Here is a 26,511-nt window from a genome sequence, read left to right as displayed (position 1 = left end):
CCGCCATCAAGTGACTGGTAGCAAACGGGTTACAAACGGGAAGGAAGTCTCCCTGGACAAAGCGGGCGGCCTCCAACCGGTTGTGTCATCCACCCACGGACACACAAACACACACGCACACACAATAACCCCTTGCCTTCTTTCCTATTCAACAGCCGCAAGGGGCTGGAGTGGCCTGGAGGTTGCCTTCCTGCTGACCCCCCACCCCCAACCCAAGGATGACCAAACCACAAGCCCTCTCCCCAAAAAGTGTGCCTATGGGGAGGAGTGTTATCTGGCATCACACTCTTCATTCTTACAGATTCTCTCTCCTCTGCCCACCCCAATCCTCTTTTGTTTATATATATATATATATATTGGGCCCTGCTGACAGCAAGCTAATATGTTACCTCTGTAGTAATAACAACAATAACAACCTCATCCATAGCAGTTTATGTAAATGCATAAGCGGATCTCCTTCGCTTACGAGGTCCTCTTATCTAGAACTTGTTTTGCTTAACTGTCCTTCCTTCTGTCTACAATAGATGCTCACCCATTGGAATCCTAAATGAAAAGGGTGTGTTGCCAAGATGGGAGGGGGCTGTGAAAGAGATGCTCTCCCACCCCCTTCCAGTCCCCTGACTTTCCCTGTTTTCTGCATCATTTTATTATCTCACCCCGAGGGGGGCCTGCTTTCCATGCCAAGAAGCCCAAACCGGGCAAGATGACTGGGGTGGGTGGGTGGGTGGAAGAGAAAAGCCTTCCCTTAACACCTCCTCCCAAGACATCTACAGATTGAGACAACGGGAAAAAATATATATATTTCCATTTTTTTTTCTTACTGCCACCCACCAGACAATTGTAATTCCAGCTTCTTGGAGGTCGGATTGGTTCTCATGCAACCTGTCCCTTAAACGCCCTGTATCGGGAGGGGGGGGAGTGAACAGTAAAGGAGATGAAGCTGAGATTTCTAATTATTTTGAGGGTGGGGGAAGGAAGGTTCTCTTTCTCAATTATATCTCCCAAAGACACACACATATATACACACAAAGAGTCCAGCCATACACACACAGAGAGAGAGAGAGAGAGAGAGAGAGAGAGAGAGAGAAAAGATGGCTAAATCTAGTTCTGCATTTTGATTTTTTAAACACAGGGAGGGTGCCTGAGCAAAATCCATCCCCCCCCTTTTTCTTTTAAGGCTTAGCGGACAAGGAACCATGACCTGCATGTAAAATCTAGTCCATCCTTTGCTAGGAAGAAAAGCCAGAAGAGGTAATATAGAAGATCCAGTCTGCTGATGGCTTGGGGAGGGGGGAGAACCACACTCAATATACAGAGGTTTCATAAAGGATCCTACAGACAAACTGGGGAATCTGACTTAATTGCAGAGAAAAACCAGAGGTATTGGTTTGAGGGATTGGTTGGAAAAATGGATATACGCTGAGTGAGGACCATAATGGCTGTTTATATACAGGGACAGAGGGTTCCAGTTCTCTGGGTCTGAAACTGACCGCCCAAGGAGGTGAAATCGACAGCTCCAAAACCCAACAAAAACATATCAAATGCAGCACACTTTTTTTTTTTCAAGTTTCTCCATGTTTCAAGCTTTCCGCCCTTCCCAGCTCCCCACCCACCTCTCAGGAGAAGTATCTGAGGCCCCCCTCCAAAGTTTGCAAGGATTAAATAGATATTTGGAGGGGATGGGGAGGAAAGTCAATTCACTGTCTCCTTTTAAGCCATAACACAGTAATTAATTCCAGTTTTTTTTTAATGCAAGATACTTAGTCTTACCTTGAATGGTCTGGAGTCCTCGGGAAGTTAAGATTTTCTCCTCTCTTTCTTCCCCCTTTCTGCTGCAGATCTCGATTAAAAAAGAAGCAAAAAGCCACACACCCGGCTCTCTCCAAGCTTTTCGAAGGGGAAATTTTCCTCTGCTTCTTTTTCTCTCCTGCTCCTCCTTTTACACCTGTCTCTGTCTTGCCTCGGGTTTCATCTCCCCCTCCGGGCTGCAGCAATCCGGGATCCAGGTGCGAAGCAGGGACGAGAGAGAGGGAGAAAAGACATGGAGGGGGGCTGTTGAGGAAAAGGGGGGAGCAACCCCCCCAATTCCTCCCCCCTTCCTGCTCTCAGAAACTCTGCACCGGTTGGGTTACGATGCAAGGAGGAGAAAAAAAAGAAGAGAGAGAAAGCACCTTTTGTAAAGGAAAAACAAAAGGAGGGGGGGAAGAGAGAGACCTGCAGGGATGGAAGAAAAAAAGAGGATTTTCACAGCGTGCAAATACAAGATGCTCTCATGTTGTTTTTTTCTTTTAGTTTACAGTGGTTTTTCGCCTGGCTTTTCTGGAAGGGATGTAGCTGCCAGCCGGGTTGATGAGGACCGATAGGTCTCTCTCTCTCTCTCCTCCCACCTTGCTTTTCCTTATTTTCCCCCCCTGGTGTTATTGGGGGGGCTGTTGGGGGGGGGATCCGAGATGCTGCATCTCCAGCCACCAGCCGCTGGGTACTGCAGGCTTTTGAGAAACTTACCAGCTCGGGCTGGGGCTGGCTGGAAAAACAGGGCTGGATCCCCGCGGCTGGGTGGAAGCCACGGAATTGGATTCCCTTGAACTGTCAAAAGCCCCGGCAGCCCACCCTCTTTCTGGAGCCACCGGCTGGAATCGGCGCTGGCCGATTCTATTTTTTAAAATGGTGTTTGAAGCAAAGTCTTGGAAAGTTTCCCGTCAGGATCAGATCAAATCAAATCGGTGTTTGAAGCCGTTCGGAGGAGCCAGCTATTCCCCCCCCCCCCCCATGCGAGCCTTGGCCGAACCCACTTTGTGAGTTTCAAAGGCTTAGGGTCAGCAACTGGCCAACCATGCCCATCACGAGCCCACCTAGGGTTTACGTAAATCTCAAAACTCCAGATGCACCCTAAGAAGCCAAGGCGGGCTGGGGGACCATGGGAGGCAGGAGGAAAAGAGGAACACACCGTGGGAGAGGGACCGACTGCATAGAGGAAGCCACGACGGTTAAGTTTTGCCATTGCTGAGCAAAGCTCTTGAAGACCAAGGGTTTGGGGAGGTCAACACTTGCGAAAAGGGAGCAGCTTTTGGTCTGCTCTCCAGTTCCCATGAGGATGATGGGAGGGACAGGCTTAGCAGAAGGTCAGGAATGGCCTGTTCTGGCTTTGTAGAAGCCATGAAATTCTTGTCCTTAACAGGGAGCAAATCCCCCTGAAACCCCATGTGCCTTTGTAGACAACTGTTTCCCCATGCTCCACAAGCACATTTCCCTGGCTGTCCCTTTTTTTGGGGGGCTGCGTGCTCCATCACACGCAGGCCTCGGCTGGGCCTGATGGGCACTGTAGTCCTGCACAGGACGGCTTGCTTTTCATCCGAGGGAAAACGGGTTCTTGAGCGCAGATCACACACGTCCCCGCTTCTTTCGGTTCCGACACGACCAGAACGTGCTGCGCTGTGCTAGGCTGCAGAGACGTCAGCCTGCGGTTGAACTTTGGATCGCTGTTCTGGCTCCTCAGTGAGGAAGAAGTCACGCTTTCTCCCCACTGGCTCTCCTCTCTCGGAGACTGCGTGGTGAGATGACTCATGGACGGGGGGGGCTTCAATTCCATCCCCCCCCCAGAAAAAAAACACCCCAGGCGTTAACCTGGCCATACCTGTGGCAGCATAATGAGCCACCATGCGCAGAGACCCAAGTCAGGCATACAACCTCCGACCGCCACAGCCCCAAAAGCTGCACGGTTGAAAATTAATGTCTTACATTTATCTCCCCCTCCAGAAATGACCTTTCGTTTCCGCCTGCTTTCCCACGGCCGCCGCGAGTCTTGCCGAAGAACTCTGGGAAGATTTGCAAAAGAAAAATACCGTTTTATAAAAATAAGAGGCGGGGAGGAGACATTTCACCCTTTAAAACCCTTACTGTTCGTCCCTACAGACGTAAACAGAGCCTTTGTTTTTTAATTTTCCCTGCTTCCCGTGGTCCACATGTTGCTGCAATAATACTAGGAGCAATAAGAGCACTAGTATAGTGAGCAATAATACTAGCAGCATGAACTCTTTAACATTAGCACCGAGCACCAAAAGCTACGGAAATAGTAGGAATTACAGCATTGATAGGATTAGTAGCCCTATCAGTATACAGGTCAGTATTAACAGCGGTAGCATTAATACTAGCATTGACAGGAGTATTAATAGCAGAAGTAATAATAGCAACAACTGCAGATTAATATTAATAGCATAGGATCTGTCAGCAGTATTAATAGTAACAGCGTTGAGTACTAATAGTACATAATGTAGTATGGAACACTACTACCAAGGTGTTAAAACTGACAATACCAATTTAGAAAAAGAGAGAAGAAAAATAATACACCTTTTTTTAATCTCTTCTTGGTGTTACTACTTCACTCCACCGCCCTGAGGCTACGCTTCTGATATCAAGACAAGGGCTGGACTTGATGATCTTTAGGGTCCCTTCTAGCTCTACGCATGATTCTAAGATGATGATGATGATGGATATTTGCAACCAGAGAGCCCCCAAACACATTTCGAGCTTTGGATTGTAATATTTATAAGCAAACGTTCCTAAAATACACAACAGATGGCTGGCCATTAGAAGAAGGGATTCCTTGAATGCTAAAAGATGCCCTGATCATCACAGCACCGCCGTTTCACACCTTCTGCAGTCTGTCCGTCAGTTCACTTTGTTTTCTGATTGGCTGTTGGGAGGTAAACACGGGCCTCTTTTTTGCAGAAGTGAAACGGCATCTCCGGAACATTAAAATAAAAATGAAAGAGAAAGGAAGGAAATGGTCTTCGAGCAATGCAAAAAGGAGAACACAGATTAAGTTAAATTTGTAGGAGAGACAAGGAAACTTTACAAGGAAAGGGAACAAATTCAGTGAAAATAAAGTGAAAGGAAGAAGCTGAGGCAAAACAGAAAGAGGAAGGCAATGGCTGAGGTTCCTCCTACCAGTTTCTGAATTTTTTAACCCTTCTCTCCAAAAGAAGGACCACCAGCTTTGCAATTAAAGATGGCATCAACCATGAGCCACTATTTATGAGCCTGACAGAGAGGTGCAAATGATAACACATCTATTAGTCATCTGGCCTGAAAAGGCCACACACCACCTTGACACTCCCGTGTCCCCTCTGGTTTTCCTGGGGTGTCCACCGGTGGTAGCCTTCAACCTCGGTCAGTCGTGCTCAATGAATTTTGAAACACCTCCATGTGAAATATATATATTGACAAATGTCCAAAGATGTGGTTTCAGAAGCACTTCACTGGGAACGCTTGCCAATTGCAGTGGGGAAACATATTTCATCTGCCGGGTGCCACTGCAGAGAAGGCCCTGCTTGCAGGCGTTCTTCTATCGCAGAACAAAAAAAGGAAGAGTGATCCAAACTGTCACCCATCCGTTGGGCTCAACACCCTGGGCAGCTGCTCTAAAGGGCGGGCTGAAATCCAGGGCGGACGCCCAGCTCCCGACAAGGAAACTGCCAGCCGGCGCCAATTCCTGTCATCTTCAGCTGTCGTGGGGAAAAGACCTCCCTTCCTTAAAACATCCAAGACCTGGTGGGTCCATCGGCGTTGGCGCAACTCAAGAAAAGAGACCATGGGTCTCTCTCCGTCTGTGGCCAAGTTCTGATCTTTTAAGTCAGCCGGAGAACTGGAAATTTAGTTTTTCATGGGAGGGGCCTCTAATCTCATCCCCTGAATCTTTTTTGACTTTCTCGCCCAGAATCCCTTCCAGATCATGTCTCTTCCCCCCCGCCCCCGTGTACCTGGCTGCGGAGCCAGAGGTTGGGAATTCGAATCCCCCCACTTGACAGGTGCCAGACTTGATGTTCTACAGAATCTCTTCAAGCTCGGCCATTCTATGATGATGAGGATTACCACCACAGGCATGCCATCAAAAGAAATATTCCACAAAAATCCAGCCATGTCCATGGCCTCTTCACATTCTCTCCTCCTTCCCTCGCTTGGCCTTCCTCTCTCCCACCCGTCACCCTCTTCATCCCTTCGCCACCACTCATTCACGGTCACCATGGAGTCTTTTCCATGGCTGCACCCATTATTCCCCCCCCCCGGCCTCCCGTCTTGCACTTTTCAAAACATCCGGCCGCACATGCCCCCATTTTTGGTCGCCAGCAGGTAAATGTCATTTAAGTGCTTTCTGCAATTAAGGCTTTGGGGTTTCGCGGCCGGGCAAAAGGGCTTGGAAGACAAGCAATGTTTCATCACGCATGGCCAATCTGTTATGTTTTTCGTCCCCCGCATCCCGATGCAAAACAGGATCTTTTCTTTTCATTTCCTCTCCGGTGGAACGTTTTTCCAGAAGGGTGGTCGGAAACCCTTGGTGAACGCCCTCCGACTTTCTGCCGGGGCCAGTATAGTATTTATTTCTCATTGACCCATCTATTAAAACCCCATTAAAATGACAGCCCTTCCTCGTGTGCCATTAAGCAGAAACAAGGATACCGAATTTAGCCGTTCGGCAGGGGGGATGTTTATAAAAAGAATATTTATGCGCTGAGAAACCGAGACTTTTGACTTGACGGAAGTGCGTTTGTGCATCTGTTCAGGCTCGCGGTAAGAATTAAAATTTGAGTTGGTGTTTTTGAAAGACGTCTGAAGGAGGCAGAGCAACACAACAGCCATTCTGAAGCTTTTTTTGTGTGGCCCCGGACAAAAAGACAACAAGAACTACAGGCCAAATCCAGATTTTGTAAGTCATATAAAGGACCCTATAGGGTGTAGGGTGAAGTCGGTGGCCCCCTTCAAATGGGCCCAAAGCCCTCATGGAGCCATAAGACCGCCCCCCCATGAGAAGGATTCCAACAGAGGATGATCAAAGCACTCAGTATATTTAATTATGTCGCTAGCTAAAAAATATGAACCCAATACATGCAAAGTTGCTTCAGTCAATGGAAAAAAAATGAACATTCTTTAGGTGAGAGAGGAAAAGCATCAAAAAAGCAGGGAAACAGGGTTAAAAGAGGGCTCAATGTGGCCCCTCGGGAAAATGGCACTAAATTTGCACAGTGGTGGATTAGAGTGGCATTAAATTTCACCCCTTTTGGGACAATCCTTCTGGTGGCAAAGATAGAGCTTCCAAGAACAGTAGCAGTCTATCTCAGGGATAAGAACTCTGAGAGAGAGGCAGAGAGGAGCTTGGTTGTGTTGCCTAGGAAGGTTTACGACCATCCTAGAGGAATAAAGTGCAAAGTTCTACATCTAAGAGGGAAACACCCAAATGCACCATTAGAAGGTGGGGGATGCTTGGAAGTGTTGTAGATCAAGAGCTGAAGATGAGCCCACAGGGTGATGTGGCTGCGAAAAAGGCCAATGCAGTTTTATCATGCATTAACAGAAGTATAGTCTCCAAATCCCGCGAGGTGCTCGTTCCCCTCCATTCGGCACAGGTTAGGGATCCTTTTGAATCCTGTGTTCCAGTTCTGAACACTGCACTTCAAGAAGGATGCTGACAAATTGGAACAAGCTCAGAGGAGGTCAACAAGGATGATGATCAGGGGGCTGGAAACCAAGCCCTAGAAGGAGGAAAGACGGAAAGAACCGGGTGGGCCTGTTTAGCCTTGAGAAAAGAAGGCCGAGGGGAGACAGGAGAGCACTTTTCAAAGACTTGAGTGGGAATCCTACAGAGAGGCAGGATCTGTCCTCCATCATTACAGAGTGCAGGACATGTGATCATGGGCTCAAGTGACAGGAAGCCAGATTTCAGCTGAATATCATGATATGCAAGAACAGGTGATACCTTTAATTTCCTGTTAGAGCAGTACGACAATGGGAGCAAAGACATCAGGAGGCGGTGAGCGCTCCGACATTGGAGGCCTTCAAGAGAAAACAGGACCACCGACCATCAGATCTGCTTGGATTTGTATTCCTGCCTCGAGCAGGGGGGTTGGATGTGATGGCCTCCGAGGCCCCTTCCCACACCATGACTCTACGATTCTCTACCACCAGATCCTTGTACTTAACATGTGGGATCCCGCTACAGTGCCCTTCTTTGACCTCCCCTTCCCTCACCATGTTCTGAAGAAACTCGGGTGTCCAACGGAGGTGGCCGGCGGCGCTCCCTCTTTCGTGGGTCTGGGGCCGATGCCAAAAGAAGGCTCTGAACGAAAGCTGCATCCAGAGGAGAGCGCAGTCTCTCCATGCAGCCAGGCTGGCTTTAATTGGATCAACCGTTCTTTCAAATCCTCTTTCTCCCCGGGGGATTCGTCCTGATACAGCTGAGGTTTCTTGTGCATTTGGATGCCATGGAGACTGCTGGGGCTTTGATGGAAAGACAAATGCACAGCGCTAGACACCGGAACGGAGGCCAACGAGCCACCTCCCTGCCTTGCTCTCGGAGAACATTCCATGTCATCAGAGCCATGCAACCAATGACGGGTTTCAGCGTTCTTGCACAGTTCCAACTTCAGGAACACACGGAGCTCCAGAGGTGTTCTGGCCCAGGACGATAGAGACACGACAAGCCATAGGAGGCTGTCGTTCCCATCAGAGGTCTCAAGATAATGTCTCAGGAAGACGAAAGGGAGATGCGATTTCCGGAAAGACTGAATCCACTCACGCCCTGGAATGTTTATGGACATTCCGTGGCACCACCAAAGTCCGATGAGTGATATTGGCTTCTAAACAGATGAGTTTCGTTTTTTTTTTCTCCTTTTAAATGCATACGTCTCATACAGGTTTGCCTTTCCCTCAGAACCACCAATCATTCAAGAATTCTGTAAGGTTTTTTTTTTGGTTAAGATTTCATTGGGGGGGAACAACAAACAGCTGGGAGATATCTCACTCCACAGAGAATCGGATTTGAGACGTCAGATTTGCACCTCCGGCCCTCCTGCCGTTGTTTAAAAATGAAAAAAAGTGAGAACAGAAGCTCCCCCTTTCAAAAACAAAAAACAAAAAACAAGAAACCACTTCTTGGGAGGTATGATTCCTGGCTAAAACAAGGGCCACCGACTTTTCTGGGAATTGGAAATGACTCTTTAATCCCTTCATGTTGAAAATTAGAGGTATGGTCTTGGGGTGACTAGGAGGTGGAAAGTAGGGTGAATGAGAAACAGGGGATAAGAAATGGGAGTTGTAGTTGTTATGTGCTGACAAGTTGCCTCCGACATATGGCGAGCCTGTGAATGAGCGATCTCTAAAATATTGTCTCATGCGGCTTCCTTTAGGGAGTCGGTCCCTCTCACATTTAGGGCTTTCCTCTTCTCCTGCCACCTTCTGCCTTCCCCAGCATTCTTATCATTTCAAGACACCCCTGCCTTCTCAGGAATGCACACCTCTGCACGCCCACAAAAATCTCTGCAGGATCAAACCCAGCCAACCCGGGGTGGTGGTGGGAGGGAGGGTTTCCGTCTCATTAACCGGCATCTTCTCTGCCTCGTCTCTCTTGCTTTGACGATGCTGCATATCGGGAGACGCTTGTGCTCCTAATGAACCACAGTCACACGGAGAGGAAGAGATATTTGCTTTTGATCTCCACAGCGAAGATGAACGAGGCTGACTTCGTGGGGGGAAGACGGAAGAGACCACTGCTAAGATTACTGGTTGCGTCTCGATGCCCCCCCTTTTTTGGTGGGAGAGATTTTTAATAACATCTGGATGTTAGAAGCGGATACAGGAATGCCAAAGAAATCCAGCTCCCAAATAGGACATTTGTTTTGTGTGGACTACCATGCCCCAAACATCATGAAGGGTTCAGGGTCAGTTATCTGAAAAAGTGATGTTCATAGATTTCGTAAATATCCAGCATTATTCCGACACAGCCCAGGGGTGGTGCTCTGGTTACGAAAAGCTCTTAATCTGAAATTCTCTGAATCCCTTTCGTATCTCCCTTCTGTCCACTATGTGCTCATCTTCGTTTCACACCTCCACAAAACCGGTGTGCGTTTTCTACACTTCTTTTCCACAAGGCCCACTGTTATTTCCATATTTTCCTGTTGGACAAATCTGGGTGGGTGTTTTCCCAACGCCAAACCGTTTTCAGTGTGGGCTAAAAGATATTCACACCTGCTTTTCCTCTGGATTCCCCCTTTCAACCTAAGTATTTTGAGTGTTCACTTTTTCCCTAGTGCGCTGGCCATTTCATGTGTACGAAATACCTTGCACCCCTCGTCCAACCTTGAATAATTGGGAAACAAGACAAGCACAGTTTGGCTGTGGTGTTCAAGAATGGCTCCTTTCAGTGAGAATCTTAAAACCGTCCAAATTATTATCTACTTTTAATTGGCATGTGTAAAACATAGGGAAGGCCAGCAAATGACAAATCTGTACGGGAGTTACAGTGTGATCTAAGTGCTATAGCACTGCAGCACTACAGTGCACATTCAAAGAGAGAACAGCGTACATGTCGAGTGGTCGGCAGGGCGGTTCCACCATGAATGTTGTTTTCTGTCTTAAGGATTGCTATAACTGTGAGTCTAGAATAAACCCAAATCTGAACACATGGAGCAAGAAATAAGCCAGCTTCATTCATATTTACTCACTCCTCTGTTTCTTATTCCAGGTCCATGCTTATTTCCGCATTTTTTTCGCGACAGATGCATTCGGATTGGCACATTCCCCATTGCCACCGGAGTATGTTCGGCATGGGCATAAACATTCATTGCTGGCGTTTAAGCAAGCCAACTCAAGCTTGGTGTCAACGACAAGGGAAACTTGATGGAAATTCACACCCGTTCGGCAATTCAGATCACAGTGTACCGAGACCTCTTCAGATCTGGGGACTGGAATAATCTGAGATTCTGAAGCTCTGAATGCAAGAAGGGATTTTAATGGTGTGTCCAATTCATAGAGCCTTAAGCGCATCAGGCTTTAAAGCTGGATTTTGAGGCCTTGCTCATTGCTTACAGCAAAAATAAGGCCGCCACCTTTTTCCTCCCAGAAGGAAAAGTTGTAAGAGAGTTATAACGGGAAAATACCAACATGAAAGCCGTTGTTACATCCCATCAAGTTGTTTGTGACTGATGGTGACCCCAGGAATGAGCCATCTCCAAAAGGTCCCGTCCTCAACAGCCCTGCTGAGTTCTTGTCAGCTCAAAAGTCGTGGCTTCCTTGAGGGAGTCAGTCCACTCTGCATTTGGGCTTTCCTCTTTTCTTGCTGCCTTCCACTTTTCCCAGCATGATTGCCTTTTTCAGGGAATCCTGTCTTCTCAGCCTGTGCCCAAAGTAGGACAGCTTCGGTTTCAATATTTTTCCCTCCAGAGACTATTCAGGTTTGATTTGCTCCAGGATCCTCTTGTTCGTCTTTCTGGCCGTCCGAGGTTATCCACAAACCTCTCCTCCAGCACCACATTTTGAACATATCCATATTTTTTTTGCAACATCAGCCTTCTTCACTGTCCAGTTTTCACACCTGCACAAGATGATCGAAAACAGAAGGATGGAGATTGGAAATGGAAGAGTGTGTATGATCTTGGCCATGGTCTCCGGTGACATGTCCTTACACTGGGTGATCTTTTTCCCGTTCCTTCATTTCTGTCCTTCCGAGTCTCAGCCTTCTCAGTATCGTAGCAGGAGCATGCCAACATAGGAACAGTTGAAATGTGATCAATACAAACAAGAGTTTATCATAATTCATCAACATCTGCATTTTCTCCTTCAATATTTGAGATAGCAAAACAAACAAACCCAAAAGGTTTGCCACACAGTCTTCCTTCCATCCATCCATCCATCATCAGCTTCCTTCCTTCAATGCATCAGCTCCTTCTTTCCATTCATCCATCCTGTTTCCTTCCTTCCGTTTGTCCGTCTATCTGCCCTTCCTTCGTTCCTTCGTTCCTTCCTTCCTTCCATCATCAGCTCCTTCCTTCCTTCCATCATCAGCTCCTTCCTTCCTATCTCTCTCTTTCTCCATCCATCCATCCAGGACTTAAAATTATAGGCTGCCCTTTTCTTCCGCGAGTCAGCGGGTGGCCTGTGTGGATCTTCTTGTTTTTCTCACTCAATCCTCACAACAACAACCCTCCAAGGCAGGTCCCGCTAAGACTGTACGGATGGCCCAAAGTTCTCCCCTGCATGTTTCCTGGCCCAGTAAAGAGAAGAGCCTGGATCTATTAAAATACAAATCTCACCCTCTAACCACTGCACCACGGTGGGGGAGGCAGAACAGAGGAAAGGATGGTTTCCCCCCCCCCCCAATGCTGAAAGCTCGCCCATTTCTTCTGCAGGGTTGAGACTGTCTACGTGCCTCACAGTCCCTCCGTTGATTCCTTAATCTTCATCTCAAGTCCTCTTGAGTTCCCATCCCTCCCTCCTCCTGCCTTCTCCATGAAGCAAAGGACCCTCCACCACCAGCTCTCCCTTCTTCCCTGGCTGCTGAATATTGCATTGCTTCCTTTTTCCAAACACCTCTGGAGCGCACAGCTGCCGCCTCCCCCCCCCCGGCCCGTGCTTCCCTTTTGCAAAGCCAAAGTACGGCGATGCTGCCGATCAATATTTTTTTGAAGCATCCGCAGCTGCGACACACCTTCGCCGGCTACGGGCATCACGCTTTCCTCTCCCACTCTCCTCCCAGCCACCCACGCCAGCAAAGCCGGAGGAAGATCTGATTCCTTGTGAAAGGAATGTCATCGGAGAGCTGCAGAAAGGTCTTCTCGTCAGAGCCGTTTCCACTAAAGCAAGAGTAAAGCATTCACTATGTCCCTCAGTCCCAGCATCAGAAAAAGAATCACGGACTTGCAGAATGGGTAGAGGCCACCAAGATCCCATCTAGTCTAGCCCACTACAGACGCACAGGTCCCATGGCTAAAATCATGGCCATCATCTTAAGAGCTGCAAATCTGGAAAGGGACCCTATGGATTATGTGGGACACCCGGCAGGGGGAAATCCCTGGAAGGACAGATCCTGAAGCTGAGGCTCCACTACTTTGGCCATCTCATGAGAAGAGAAGACTCCCTGGAAAAGACCCTGATGTTGGGAAAGTGTGAAGGCAAGAGGAGAAGGGGACAACAGAGGACGAGATGGCTGGACAGGGTCACCGAAGCCACCAACGTGACATTGACCAAACTCTGGGAGGCAGTGGAAGACTGGAGGGCCTGGCGTGCTCTGTGGGGTCACAAAGAGTCAGACACAACTAAATGACTAAACAGCAACAAAATGCACAACCTCACACCTCACAGGCCTCATAATAATGGGGCCTTGCTACAGGAAGCCAGATTTAGGCTGAGCGATGCCTGCATGCCTTCACAGACAAGTGCACTCACGCATAAGGATAAACAGGAGCCCCACTCTCTAACAAAGACCCCCGCAGACCTGCCAGCATGCCTGCACACACAATGGCGGAGGCACCCAGGTGTGTGCTCACACCCGGGCTTCATGGGCCCATACGTACACAGAGATTCACACGGGTGTGTGCATGCCTGTGCATGTGTGTGGACACAGTAAGGAATCTGCGCTTGAACGCAGCTGTAGCATCCGCATGGAGGAATGCAGAGAGTCCCAAGGGTGCATGCAGGAAGAGAGGGGCGTGCCTAGACAGCTTTTCCATCGTTCTGCTAAAGAAAGCTCACAGGGGCTCCCGCCTGCAACAAACAAACGCTCAGCCCTGGCGACCAGTCTTTTCTAAGCAGCTTGCGCTACGGAAATGACACATTATCCTAATTGGTCGCCGTAAAAACCCCATCTTTCTTTTCCCTGGCAGAGCTGCGGGTGTTTGTAGAGGGGAGAGAGGCGGTGCTAGGACCACGATCCTGTTGGTGAAGGATGGGGGGGGGGAGTAATTCACGACCTTGGAGGAATGTTGTGCGGACAGACAGCAGAGTTCAGGTTTCAACACCAGGAGCTGCCAGGTTGGAGAGAGATGGTGTCCAGCAGAACGGACAGTTTCTTCACAAGGACGAGTTCCTGGGAAAATATTCCTTTTCCTTTTGTTCGCTCCTGGCAAATTGGGTTTGGAGGTAGACTGTTCCTCTACATGGAGCTTTTCATTTCGTTCCTGTATAGTCCGTATTTCTTTTACACAGCTTAGTAGAAACCGGATGGTCCTTTTCAAAAGGACTCAATGGGTGTTCTGTGGCTCTAAAGCAGTTCATTATCAATACAGACACTCTTTAAGAAGTAACTTTGTTTTGAGGGCCGATCACCTAGAATGTTGCTTTTTACAAGAGTGGAAAAATGGGAAAACCTGAAGCAATCTGTGCCCCATCTGCCCCATCTCTGGGCAGAAAATTTGTACATTTGCTTCACTCCGGAGTCGAATCTCGAATTTGGCTTGGGTTGGACCTCTCACAAATTGATCCAAATCAAACCAGTTTGCTTAGTCATTCGGCGCGTGTCCAGATCAGGTGCGTGACTTGCTCATAAAAGTAAAAGTAGCCTACAATGTAAGACAGCGTTCTGTAGAAAGACGGATTGTTGACATGTGTGCTGCCTGTCCATCTTTAGCCTTTCTCCAGGCAGATGGGATATTTTAATGCTCCTGGGTTTCGCTGGAGAATTCACTTCACAACTGAATCAGCAAGGCAGACGTTTTGCAACTGTTCGTAAAATCAGAGATGGAGTCAGAAGGGGCCTCTAAGGCCATCGAGTCCAAGCTCAAGGAAGGAATCCAACTCAAAGAAGGCCTGACAGATAGTGGTCGAGTTGTCTCTTGAAGGCCTCCGGCGTTGACGCACTTCGCCACTTCCCGAGGTCATGGGTTCCATTGTCGTACTGCTCGAACACTTGAGAAGTTTTTCCTGAGATCCAGTCTAAATCTGGCCTCCTGCCACTTGAGGCCTGGGATGATCGAGAACAGATCCAGGAAAAACAAAGCGAGCTTGTTTTCCGCTTAGGAGACAAGGTTAGGAAGTAAGGATGTGGAACCATGGGGGCAAATTACAAGCAAGGATATAGTGACTTAACATGAGAAAGAATCTCTTGATTAAGGAAAGCTGCCTGGTACTGGAAATGGCCCTCTTGAAAAGTCAAGAACCCTCCGTTGTTGAAGGTGTTCCAGCATCAATCACTCCAGCCCATGCTGGATAGCTCCAGGGTTCAGGTCCCTGTCTGCGGAGCCGACGGTTGGGAGTTCAAATCCCCCACAGGGCCCCCTCCTTGAAAGGGGACGGACTCGGTAATCATTAGTTTAACCAGGTTGGTTGGTTTCTCCATTATGTGCATTGTACCTCTTCATTTACTTATTTGTTTTATTTAAAATATTTTTATCCCTCCTTTCTCCTTAAAAAGGAGCCACCCTGGCTTCCTGATTTCATTAAATCTTGAACTTAATAAAATTGGAATATTTTGGCACAGAGAAACTACAGCCACCTCCAAGCCGTCCTCTCTTCTGTCTTCTCCCTGTAACCATAGTAAGGATCATCTGCTCATCTTGTGGGATCCTTTCTCACTCATAATGCTATATCGGGGAAATTTCAGATTGGATTTGTGTGCAGCATATGTATAATTAAACTCCAGTTTTAAAAAGCCGGGAGCTCGATTCTTAGAAAGGAAAACCCTCTCGTTGATGAATGTGGAATATTGTGCTTCTCTACCCATGATTCAGAAAATCAGGAAATGGCCCAGTATTGCTGCATAAGACTATGCCCATGTTGCCAGCTGGAAAATGGATGCCAAGCTTGCTATAGCAAAGGGCAGCCTGAACGTTGACGATACCAATGGTCAAGATGGTTTACATCTTGTGCTCATGACCATTCGCACTTGTCGAAAAACAGCCCTGAGATTACTTTGTGTTTGGGTGTTGTTGTTGTTTAGTTGTTAAGTCGTGTCCGACTCTTCGTGACCCTATGGACCAGAGCACGCCAGGCCCTCCTGTCTTCCACTGCCTCCTGGAGTTGGGTCAAATTCATACTGGTCGCTTCGATGACCCTGTCCATCCATCTCGTCCTCTGTTGTCCCCTTCTCCTCTTGCCTTCACACTTTCCCAACATCAGGGTCTTTACCAGGGAGTCTTCTGTTTTCATGAGACGGCCAAAGGATTGGAGCCTCAGCTTCAGGATCTGACCTTCCAGTGAGCACTCAGGGTTGATTTCCTTCAGAACGGAGAGGTTTGTTCACCTTGAAGTCTAGGGGACTCTCAAGTGTCTCCTCCAGCACCGTAATTCAAAAGCATCAATTCTTCGGTGGTCAGCCTTCTTTATAGTCCAGCTCTCGCTTCCATACATCACTAATGGAAAAACCATAGCTTTGACTATGTGGACCTTTGTCAGCAAGATGATGTCTCCACTTTTTAAGATGCTGTCGAGGTTTGTCATCGCTTTCCTCCCAAGAAGCAAGCATCTTTTTTTTCGTGGCTGCTTTCCCCATCTGCAGTGATCATGGAGCCCAAGAAAGTAAAATCTGTCACTGCCTCCATATAGATCTTACATTCCAGGTTCCTATACAGTATTTTTCTGTGTAGCCTCAGACTTTCCTTTTACTTCCACGCATGTCTGCAGCTGAGGGTCCTTTTGGCTTTGGCTCATCCACTTCATTAGCTGTGGAGCTACTTGTTCTTGTCCTCCGTTCTTCCTCAGTAGCATGTTGGACGCCTTCCGACCTGAGGGGCTCATCTTCCGGCATCATATCTTTTAGCCTTTTGTTTCTGTCCATGGGGTTTTCTTGGCAAAGAGACTGGAGTGGCTTGCCAGTTCCTGCTCCAGGTGGATCGCGTTGAGTCAGAACTCTCCACTATGTCCTGTCCGGCTTGGGTGTCCCTGCATGGCATAGCCCATAGCTTCTCTGAATGATTCAAGCCCCTTTGCCACGACAAGGCAGCAGTCCGTGAAGGGGTGAGGTTGTGCATACAACAGCAATACTGCTGAATTCAGATGGCCACCTCTTTTCTCCCAACAGGCTTCAATGCAATTTTCATCATGCTGGAAACAGCTGTCTTCTCTGAATTCTTTAAGTATCTCTGGTTTCCTTTGTTGTGAGCTGTGACTCTCACAAAGTTTCTACATTTCCCAGGGATGCACCACAGATCTCCCAAATCAGATGGGTCTAAATAAACCCTTCGAAGGAAATTTCAAATCTAAAATCCTTCCCCCCCCCCTCTATAAGGAGAGCTTGTACCTCCTCTTCCTGCTTCTTTTCGTGTTTGGGGATGTAAGATATTCTGATTTAGCCAGAATCATGGCACCCTTTAGTGCTACACCATTTCTTTGCTTTAGCGTTGATTTTTTGCTTACCCAGAAAATGCCCAATTTTGTTACGCAAACCTCAAAACAGCTTCCCTGCACTGTGTCTGTCATCGGTCGCATCTTTTTGCTCATCTTAAGATTCGTATCCAAATGCGTGGGAAGTGTCGTCGTGCTAAAATCTGGTTCCGGTACAAAATGGAACAAAAAATAAACCATGGGTTTTGGAAGGGTGAAAAAGATGCAGCAACTTGGGGAGCAGCGTGGAGATTAAAACCAGCACAAAGCAAAACAAGATGGAGATGATTTTGACACTGGGAGGGAATTTTAACAAGTCCAGACCTGGGAGTTAATGAGGGATCAAAACTCACCCTCTTGAAGACCCCTATATGATCTTACACATTTTGCCTGTGCAAAGAAGGGAGAATATAGCTTTCAGATCATCCCTTGTGGTGAAGACACGCTTGTGGAAAAAAAAAGAACTTAAATTTTTAAAGAACAGAACAAAGCAAAAGAGATTGATTTTTGCGTCTCTCTGCAACATATAGGTTCTGGTACCATGTTTCCCTGGAAATAAGACAGGGCCTTATATTAATTTTTTGCTCAAACACACACACACGAGTTTATTTTCAGGGGATGTTTGATTTTATTCATGGACAATTGACATTGATTCAAAGACAGTCCTGTCCTCTTCTTCTGGTTGCTGCACAAGCGTGGAGGCTGGGGTTTCACTTAATATGGGGCTTATTTTGGGAATAGGGCTTCTATGATGAGCCTCCTGCAAAATCTTACTAGGGCTTATTTTCTGGTTAGGTCTTATTTTCGGGAAAACAGGGTAGCTGCATCTGTTTGCTTACATTTCCTCCAATCCTGCCTTCTGAGGTCCCGTTTATGGTGGCTCTTTGCCACTGGAGAAATCCTCGGGCTGCCTTCGGGAACAAGGGGAAAAAAGTGACAACATTCCCTTAATGAAAACTAATTGCTAATCATTCTCCCTTTTTGTTTACTCAGGAATGATTTAACCATGCTTCAAGCTAGAATGAGCATCTTAAAATGTGCTTTTTGCACGAGCCCTCCCCTAGCAACATACATCCACAGTACCATAATGATCTCGTTCTCTGTCACCCCAACGTTGGCGAAAGAGAGAGAGAGAGAGAGAGGCGCGCAAGGGAGAAGGATGTTAACTTAATAGTGTTCATCCATAAAAGACACAAAAATCCATGTGATTTGCCAGGGAGATGGGAAAGACGCAAACGAAGCCTTCCCGTCACCACATTTGGTTTTACAAGACCCAAATTAGACAAGGCGGCTCGTTAGGTTTATAGCACAGAACAGCACAAAAGCGAAGCGTTTGTTGTCCTTGATTGCACCGCCTTTTAGGGTCAGCGTTCGGGGTCAAAATTGTTGAGTTCTTTTGTTCCGTTTGTCTCTTGTGTTAAGCCTGTGTTTATTTATTGGTTTTCAACACAGCTAATGAGAGCCAGCAGGGTGAACCCAATACTATGTTAGACTAGAATTTGGAAGACCCGAGTTCAAATCCTTTAAAAGGAACTTGTGAAAGGAACTTGGGAGTCTTTGTCACTAAGCACTAAGTAACGTAGCTTTTACTCGTTACATCTAAAAGGTCATTTCTGTAACTACTGTATGAGCTAAATCGCTGGTTACTGGAAAAGTAACTAGTTATATGTAGCTATACTTTTCCTAGTTACTGTTTTTGATCAGAAAACGCTTTTCCAAACCTAAGTGTTCTGGAAAGATCCAGAAACATATGCGTTTTGGGAAGTAAAATGTGTATTTTGGAAAGAACTATTTAGATTTGTGTATTTTTAGGGTAATGTTTGGGAAAATGTGTTCTGAGAAGAAAATAGGGTATGAAAGGGGTGTTTGGAGGGAAATAAATTTAGGGGTTTGAAAAAAGTGATCTAAGGAAATTACATCTCTTGAGAGACAACAGAGAATTAAGTTAAAAATGTATGCATGTATCATTGATTTAATAGGTCTAATCTTGTTAGGACTAACGACTTTAGCCTGTGCATGTTTGGGCAGAAAATGATTTTGAAATGTACTTTTAAAAGAGAATAGGACATATTTCCTTTTTGCATGCAAGTAAGTATAGAAATAGGGACGTGGTGGCACTGCGGGTTAAACTGCAGAAGCCTCTGGGCTGCAAGGTCAGAAGATCTGCAGTTGTAAGTACAAATCCTCGCGACGGAGTGAGCTCCCGTCGCTTGTCCCAGCTCCTGCCAACCTGGCCATTCAAAAGCATGTAAAAATGCGAGTCGATAAATAGGTACCACCTCGGTGGGAAGGTCATGGTGTTCCGTGTCTAGTCGTGCTGGCCACGTGACCACGGAAACGGCCTTTGGACAAACGCTGGCTTTACGGCTTGGAGACGGGGATGAGCACCGCGCCCTAGAGTCAGACACGACTGGACTAAATGTCAAGGGGAACCTTTACTTTTACCTAAGTATAGAAATACACATTTTTGAGATTAATATTTAGTAAATGTTTAGTAATATTTCTTGTTTATTAGGGTACCCATTGTGTTGTAGTGGACAGAGTGACGGACGAGGACTCAGGAGGCCCGAGTCCGAATCCTGACCATGCCACATTCGGGGTGTGGAACTGGTAAAACCACTCCGTAAACATTTCACTTATCTTGACAGCCCAGTTAGGGTTCCTGTAAGTCGGTTCTGACTTGGCGCAAGACAACGGGCGCGTCTTTATCCTGATTCTCTCTGGTCTTTCCCCAACAAGTTCAAGGTGACCTTCGGCAGCTCCATGCTTCGCCAATTTTTATGTTACAACCCTGTAAAGAGGGCCAGTCGGAGGAGAAAGAGGGACAAGTCCAAAGCTTTGTTGGCTTCCTGCTTTGGGCCTCACCTTCTATTTGTTTCCATCACACTGACACTTAATAGATTTTGCGACAATTCCATGGGAACCTTCCTGCAGAATTTTAAGGAAGATCGTCAAAGGCCATAGAAAGAAGACGGAGCAAACTTAAGAGAAACAAAAGTGGGATGGGTGCAGGGAGAGGCCGAGCCACACTTCCCCTCTTGTGATGCAATGTTTAGCGATAGACCACCAGACAAAAATCTGAAATACAAGATGCACGCAGATTTCAGAAACCAGACAAACCGTCCAGAACTCCAAAACTAGGTTCGCCTTCTCTCCCCCGTCAGCTTCACCAGCCCTGTCACCTTTTTCAAAGCATTGCCAATGAAGTTTGTTTTAAAACAAATTCACATCATAACACAAAATGGTTTGGAAGAGAATCTTGAGAATCCACACTGGGTGTGGAGGAAGATAACAAAGATAGCAAAGGATTTGTGGGAGAGCAGATGTTAGGATGGTCAAAAGATGCAGAGATCTTTAGCCTACGGAAGACAAAAAGGATTGTTGTTACATGCCGTCATATTACGATGCTGGATAGCTCAGCGGTTTAGGTCTTTGGCTGCAGAACGAGAGATTGGGAGTTTGATTCCCCCACTAGGCTTCCTTGACAGGAGCTTGATGATCTATAGGGTCCCTTCCAGCTTTCCAGTTCTAAGATGATGATGGAGGAATGACGAATCAGCGGCCTCCCTAACAGACCAGTTCAGGTCTTGCAAGCTCAAGAGATCGGATGGCACCCTTCAAATACCGAAAGGGGTCTCGCATAGGACTTGACTTGCTCTCTGTCGCTTTGGGAGAAGAGGAGGAAGAGAAGCGAGGTTGGACCATCCAACCCAAGATGAGGAGTAACTTCCTAACATCAAGAGAAGTTCAGGAATGGATGGATCATCCTGAAAGGTGGCCTCTTCTCCTTCCTGGAGATACCCCGACAGATTCCGAACAGTCGAGAGGAAGCTGGCCTTGCAAACTGTCGTAATTGGTGTAGGATTCGGCCAGGCTCGGCTTCGGCACAAAGTCAGGTCTCCTTGACCGAGATCTGCCTGTTTCTTTGCTTGTCACCTCCAATCTTTTCTCGGCCGTCCTCGGCCCAGCTCCGGCTTTGTGACGGGAAAGGCCAGAGGTCACCCTTTCATGCTCTTCTGAAGGACGCGAGGACCTTTTGTGCCGAACACGTGCTGGCATACACTCTGTTCCAGGGTTACCTCTAGTTGAAAGCCTTCAGGCTCCCTCTGGCTCTCCTTGTTTCCACCCCCCGCCGCGCGACTCCCTTGTTCTTGGTCTCTTCGCCACTAAGAAGACATCACGTTCCTTGGCTTGATTTTTCGTTTACAGAAAAAGAGATGAAGGAGGAGAAGGATACAAGCCAACCTCTCTCCTGGTGGCTTTGTAGGCTTCTTTAATGGAGGTGAGAGGTTCAACATTCAGGAGGCCCACCTAGCGGGCGGAGAGGAAGAGAAGCAACTGCCCTCGTTTCTGAGAAACAGGAACAAGGGACAAAGATGTAAAATGGGGCAGAGATCTGTTTCCCCTCCTCCTTCCTCCCTTGGCTTAGTTCCTCTCTCCCTTCCAGCTTCTTCCCTGCCTAGGTAGGTAGATAGGTAGGAAGGGAGCTAGTGGTGGAAGGAAGGAAAGAAGGAAGTTGATGATGGGTAGAAGGAACGAAGGAGCAACAACATTTTTAAAATGACTCCGACTTGATAATAATAATTTATTGTCATTGTAAGTATATACACAGTATACCATACAACGAAATTCACAATACAACGAGATTCAGCACTCAGAACCCACCCACCTGCTCCTTTTTTTCTGGGGGAAAAGGCTGATTTTCAACAGGGATTCAGACTTAGGCTTAGGGACTAGGGACTTGGTATCCAAGACGCCGACTCAGACTTTGGCCCAAAGATTTGCCAACATGCTCGGCTAGAAGAGAGCTGAGATTCCTTCCAGCTCTGTCTTGATGTAGTTTGGTTGCAGATGATGCGAAAACATTTGCAGTTTTTTTCCCCTTTAAAACATAGGAGCTTTTAGAGATCGGGAGAGGGTAGCAGGATGCTTCTCACCTATACAAAGGAGAGTATGACATCTGCTGAATGTGCTGGTGATGTGCTGTTCCCTGTGGACGATGGGCTACTTCGAGGCCCACGATCCTCCTTCTTCTGGTTCTTTAAACCAAATGGGACTGGAGAGCATGAGAAGAGAAGTGTCCTTAGCAGAGGCTTCAAATGCAGAACTGTCATCTGAAAAGCAACGAGTTTTGTGGCCCAGGGGTTAAACCGCAGGGCTGCAGTCCAGACTCTGCTCGATCCCCGAGTTCAATCCCAATGGGGCTCCCGACCTTTTGAGGTCGGGAAATGGGAGTCCTTGGATTGACACGGGTAGCCTGCAGAACTAAATGGCAAACCGCCCCGAGAGTGCTTTAAGGGCTAAAGGAGGGTATAAAAGCAGCCCCATTTGCTGTTGTTTTTTTTTGCTTTGCAAGAGGAGAGAAGGCCACACTCTGCCTTTGGGTTTTGCTGGGCAGACGGTGGCTCATTTCCCACTCTGACGTGGGGTTCTCTGATGGAAAGAAGCTTGCTCGCAGCCGTCCCTTCTCCTCCACCCATCGCTCCAGGAAAATTATGCCTGCTTGCCCGTGTTGCCGGGAGAGACGTGTCGCGGGCAAAGACGTGGTTTCCCTTTCCTTCTGCTTTCCAGTTTGGCTCCAGAGTTAGCCACGGTTGAGCAGATCTTCACAATCAATGTTCTTTTCCCTTCTACCCAAGCCGTCTCTCTCTCTCTCTCTCTCTCTCAGGGGTTCATGCCATCACATCACCGATGGCTTCAGGGCCTGGGAAACCGGGCACCCGAAAAAGGCTTCCCAGGGAAAGCTGTTATGTGTGTGCCAAGCCGTATCACACAGGGTGGGTATGTGTGTGTGTGTAGGTTTCCGAGAAGGAGGGTGATTTCCAAGGGCTAAAGGATCAAGGAAGCACACCTGAAATCCTAGTGTTAGGGAACTGTGAAAAAATGTATTCTAATCTGGTGCCTTCATTGGGAAAAAAAATTCACTGTTTCACTGGGCTCAGCCAGCAGCATTGGGTATGCTTGACTCCAACCACAATGGGGCTCCGGGGGAACCCAACCACTCCGGGATCCGGGCAAGCGCCACCAAGATCTGGGAGGGATCCACCCAGATGCCCGCCGATCCCCATGGTTTGGCATCAAGGCTCCATCCTCAATGGAATAGAAATTTAAAAAGCTGGGGGGGGGGAATACAGTGGCACATCAGGGGACCGGTCTTGTTTTCCTGGAGCGCCAGCCAGCCAGGGAACGAAATTTCAGGTGAGACATTCTGGAGAAGAATCAAATGCCAGTTTCTCCAACACGGCTCACGATCCGTCTGCGTGTCTTGTTCGAAAGCACGAGGTTGGCCTCCTCCTTCGAGCAGGCTCAGATCTTCACAAACCACGCCTTCCGTCGGCCGGTACAGTCTGGTCATAGGTGCTGGGTCTTGTAGTCGAAAAGCCTCAGGTGGCAACGTTGGCAAAGCCTTTGCTTGCCCATCGTGGTCTACACCAATCCTGTGGTAACATGAAACACACACAAGATCGTCGCCATCATCCCCAAGAGCAGAAATCAATGGACGTACAGTGAATTTTTCCACCTGTTCTCCACCCCACCCATCACAAAAATCCCATTGTTTTCATGTCCCATCAAGTTGCTCTCCGTGAGCCACTTCTGAGAGGTCCTCTCGCTAACAGACCTGCTCCTCTTTTGCAAACTCAAAACCTTGTGGCTTCCTTTAGGGAGTCGATCCATCTCACAACCAGCCTTCCTCTTCCCCTGTTGCTTTCGAACTTTCCACACTGTAACAATTTTTTCCCAATGAATCTCGTCTTCAATTCTGGAGCCCCCCCCCCAGCATCAACCACAAAATATGGATTTTTAAAAAGAAATTCTGGGCCAGGACATGGTTTCGCTATCAGAAAGCAAAACGGGCTTGAAAATCAAACCTCAGAGTCTGTAAAAACCTGTTTCTTTTTAATCTCATGTTAATGCTAGGGTGTTTCCCCCCCTTTCTCGGTGCTAATTACAATCTTTTAGAAAAATGTCTCGCAGCCAAGAAACTCCCTAGAAACCAGCCCGATTAACAGAGGTGATGCCAGCCCTTCCTCCCCCTCCCCTCAACACCCCCCCTCTCGGCTTGCTTAACGAAGGAATATTTATCCGTGGGGTTCAAAAGAGATTCAAAGCAGCCCTGCCTTTGAAGTCATGGTTTTTCTCCCCCCCATCAAAAATTATAATAAAGTCTCCAAAGAGCGTTTTATGGCAAGACAAACATGAAGCGGAGATGTGTTACTTTCTTGAAAAATTAATTATGTATTCAGATGCAAATATTGAAGAAACAAGGGGGGTAATGGTAATGTTGCCACTTTTGATTATATGACACAAAAAAAGAGAGAGCGGCTCTAACTCTATGACTGGTTTCCATGAGTTCAGACACTGGAAAGAGTTTTCTATACTGGCTGCTATTGTCTCCCCTTCCTTTGGGTCTTTTTTTCTCTTTTTTTCATCTGGCACATGAGTTCGAATTCCAGAGCAGCAGGGAATTAATATATAATTTTCAGAAGAAACTCTGGTCGGATTCCAGTGTTTGAGGGCTTGGGGGAGGGGCTGAGGGGAAAAAATATTAACGAGCCTACATGGAGAAGTGAAAGCTGTTTCAAGGTGTAGCTCCTGGTCAGAGCTTTGTGGGAACATGGTTTCCCATAACAGAACAAACTAAACAGGGTGGGCAGAGCCTGGAAGCTCAGAGGCGGGGCTACTTTAGAGCCAGGGCGGAGTTCTGGATGAACTTGGTGGGCGGAGCCTGAAGAGTGCAAAAGGCGAGAGGCGGTGCTCGGCTGCTGTTGGTTGGTTGGGGGCGGAGCTCAGAGTCGGTGGGTGGCGCTTAGGAGACAGAGAAAGAGATGGTGAGGGTCAGGCTCCGCCCTCAAAAGGAGACTGATGCTCCCAAGAGGAAATGATATTATTTTGGACTACAAATCCCCCAAAAGCCTTGACCACCCTGGTCCTGTTGAGGAAATGGCCCTAAATGTAATGGCCCCCTAATGTCTTTTTGTACAAGGAGATGGCATTCTGAACATGGAAGCTCCTTGTGTTCGTGATTATCTCGCCCAACCCACTCGACAGTGGGTACTCCCTAACCCACTGTCCACAATGGTGCCACACACAATATGGCCCCCACCCCCGTGCGAAGACAGCAAACCCTAGTCGCCTTCCAGCCAGGCTTTGACGGAGCTCTCCGAGGTCCTGAACCGATGAGGAGACGAAGCCTCCGCATCTTGGCCGCTTCCTGCAAAGTTCGGAATGAAAGCTGGAGTGGATGAACTGCTCCCGGGACTTTGGTGTCACCAGCTTCTTCCAGCTCCAATGCCCAACGACACCAACCCTTAATTCTTCACTCTCGATGTTTCACGGCATCTTCCGCCATCTCCCTTCCTCCAGTGGCTTTAGACTCTTCCAGAAAACTCCAAGATGACTTTGATCCCTTCTGCTCCGCGTCCGGGAGACAATCCAATATCTTTCCCCCCCTCCTTCTCCTGGTCTTTCCAGGTGAGCTTTTTTTCTTCTACTATTTTTCCAAACAGATGCTTTGAAAGATTAATGGGCTAAGGTGGGCGACAGGCTGGCATGCCGTTCAGGAAGGGTGCACCAGAGCTTTTTCTTCTGATGGGAAAATTAATTATTCACCACCCCTAGGACGGGAAAGGCAAAAGGAGGAGCGTGCACCCAGGCGGCGAGGAGACGGGGAATTATCTGGTTGAGAAGTCTTCAGAATAAACCTGACAGGACATCCTTGGAGAGCCCAGGGTGGAGGAAAAGACACATGGAACGAGGATCTCTGGAGGATGAAACCGGAGATACAGAAAAGGTCACTGCTGAGGATTAATTTTCTATATATTTCTCTATATCTATAATTTTCTTACTAGCCTGGATTTAAGATTGGGGTGGAACACCCCCAAATGTTCGATTTCTGGAAGCGAAATTTATCCTCCCCTCGAAAGGGGGTCCCCTTTTGTTACAAAAGTCCTGTGTCAACCCAAACTCCTGCAGCAGCTTCAGGAAAAATAAAAGGTATTCGTGAGAAGCAACGTTCTCCCTTTAAAGTCTTATTTTGCAACAACAGGGCATGTACAGCATAACTAATGTTTTACGAGGATTTCACAGCCTTGAGTTCCAATCTCCCATGAAATTTGACGTAAGGGGGAGCATGGGGCCAGTTCCACTCTCTCTGCTCCACACCCTACCTTGTAGGGTTGTTGTGATGATCCAGCAGAGGACAGCTTTGAGTTCATGGGGGGGGGATTGAGGTATTAACATAACAAAACAGATTTAAATACAAAATAAGGGGTGTTCGACATGTAAAGTCCCACCATGAAATTCATGAATGTCTTGGGAGTTTCAATGGATTGGCCGTCCATGCTTCTCGAAGCTCTTCCTATCGGCCACCTCAAAGAACCCTGGACTCTGATTGGATAGCCCTGGAGACCAAGACCGGGTTCGACAAGA

General features: G+C 47.6%; 1 protein-coding gene across 1 annotated transcript in view; it reads right to left on the bottom strand.

Moving 5' to 3' along the window:
* The window catches only part of SEMA6B (semaphorin 6B), a 75,778-nt gene extending 73,246 nt beyond the window's left edge, over positions 1–2,532 (bottom strand). The window contains exon 1 of the mRNA XM_078378853.1: positions 1,771–2,532. The gene's annotated coding sequence lies outside the window, so the exon portion shown is untranslated. The remainder of the gene's footprint in view (positions 1–1,770) is intronic.
* Positions 2,533–26,511: the final 23,979 nt, after the last annotated feature.

The sequence above is a fragment of the Pogona vitticeps genome, chromosome 7 (assembly GCF_051106095.1).
Source record: "Pogona vitticeps strain Pit_001003342236 chromosome 7, PviZW2.1, whole genome shotgun sequence".
Lineage (NCBI taxonomy): Eukaryota > Metazoa > Chordata > Lepidosauria > Squamata > Agamidae > Pogona > Pogona vitticeps.
This window is presented reverse-complemented; position numbering and strand designations above follow the sequence as displayed.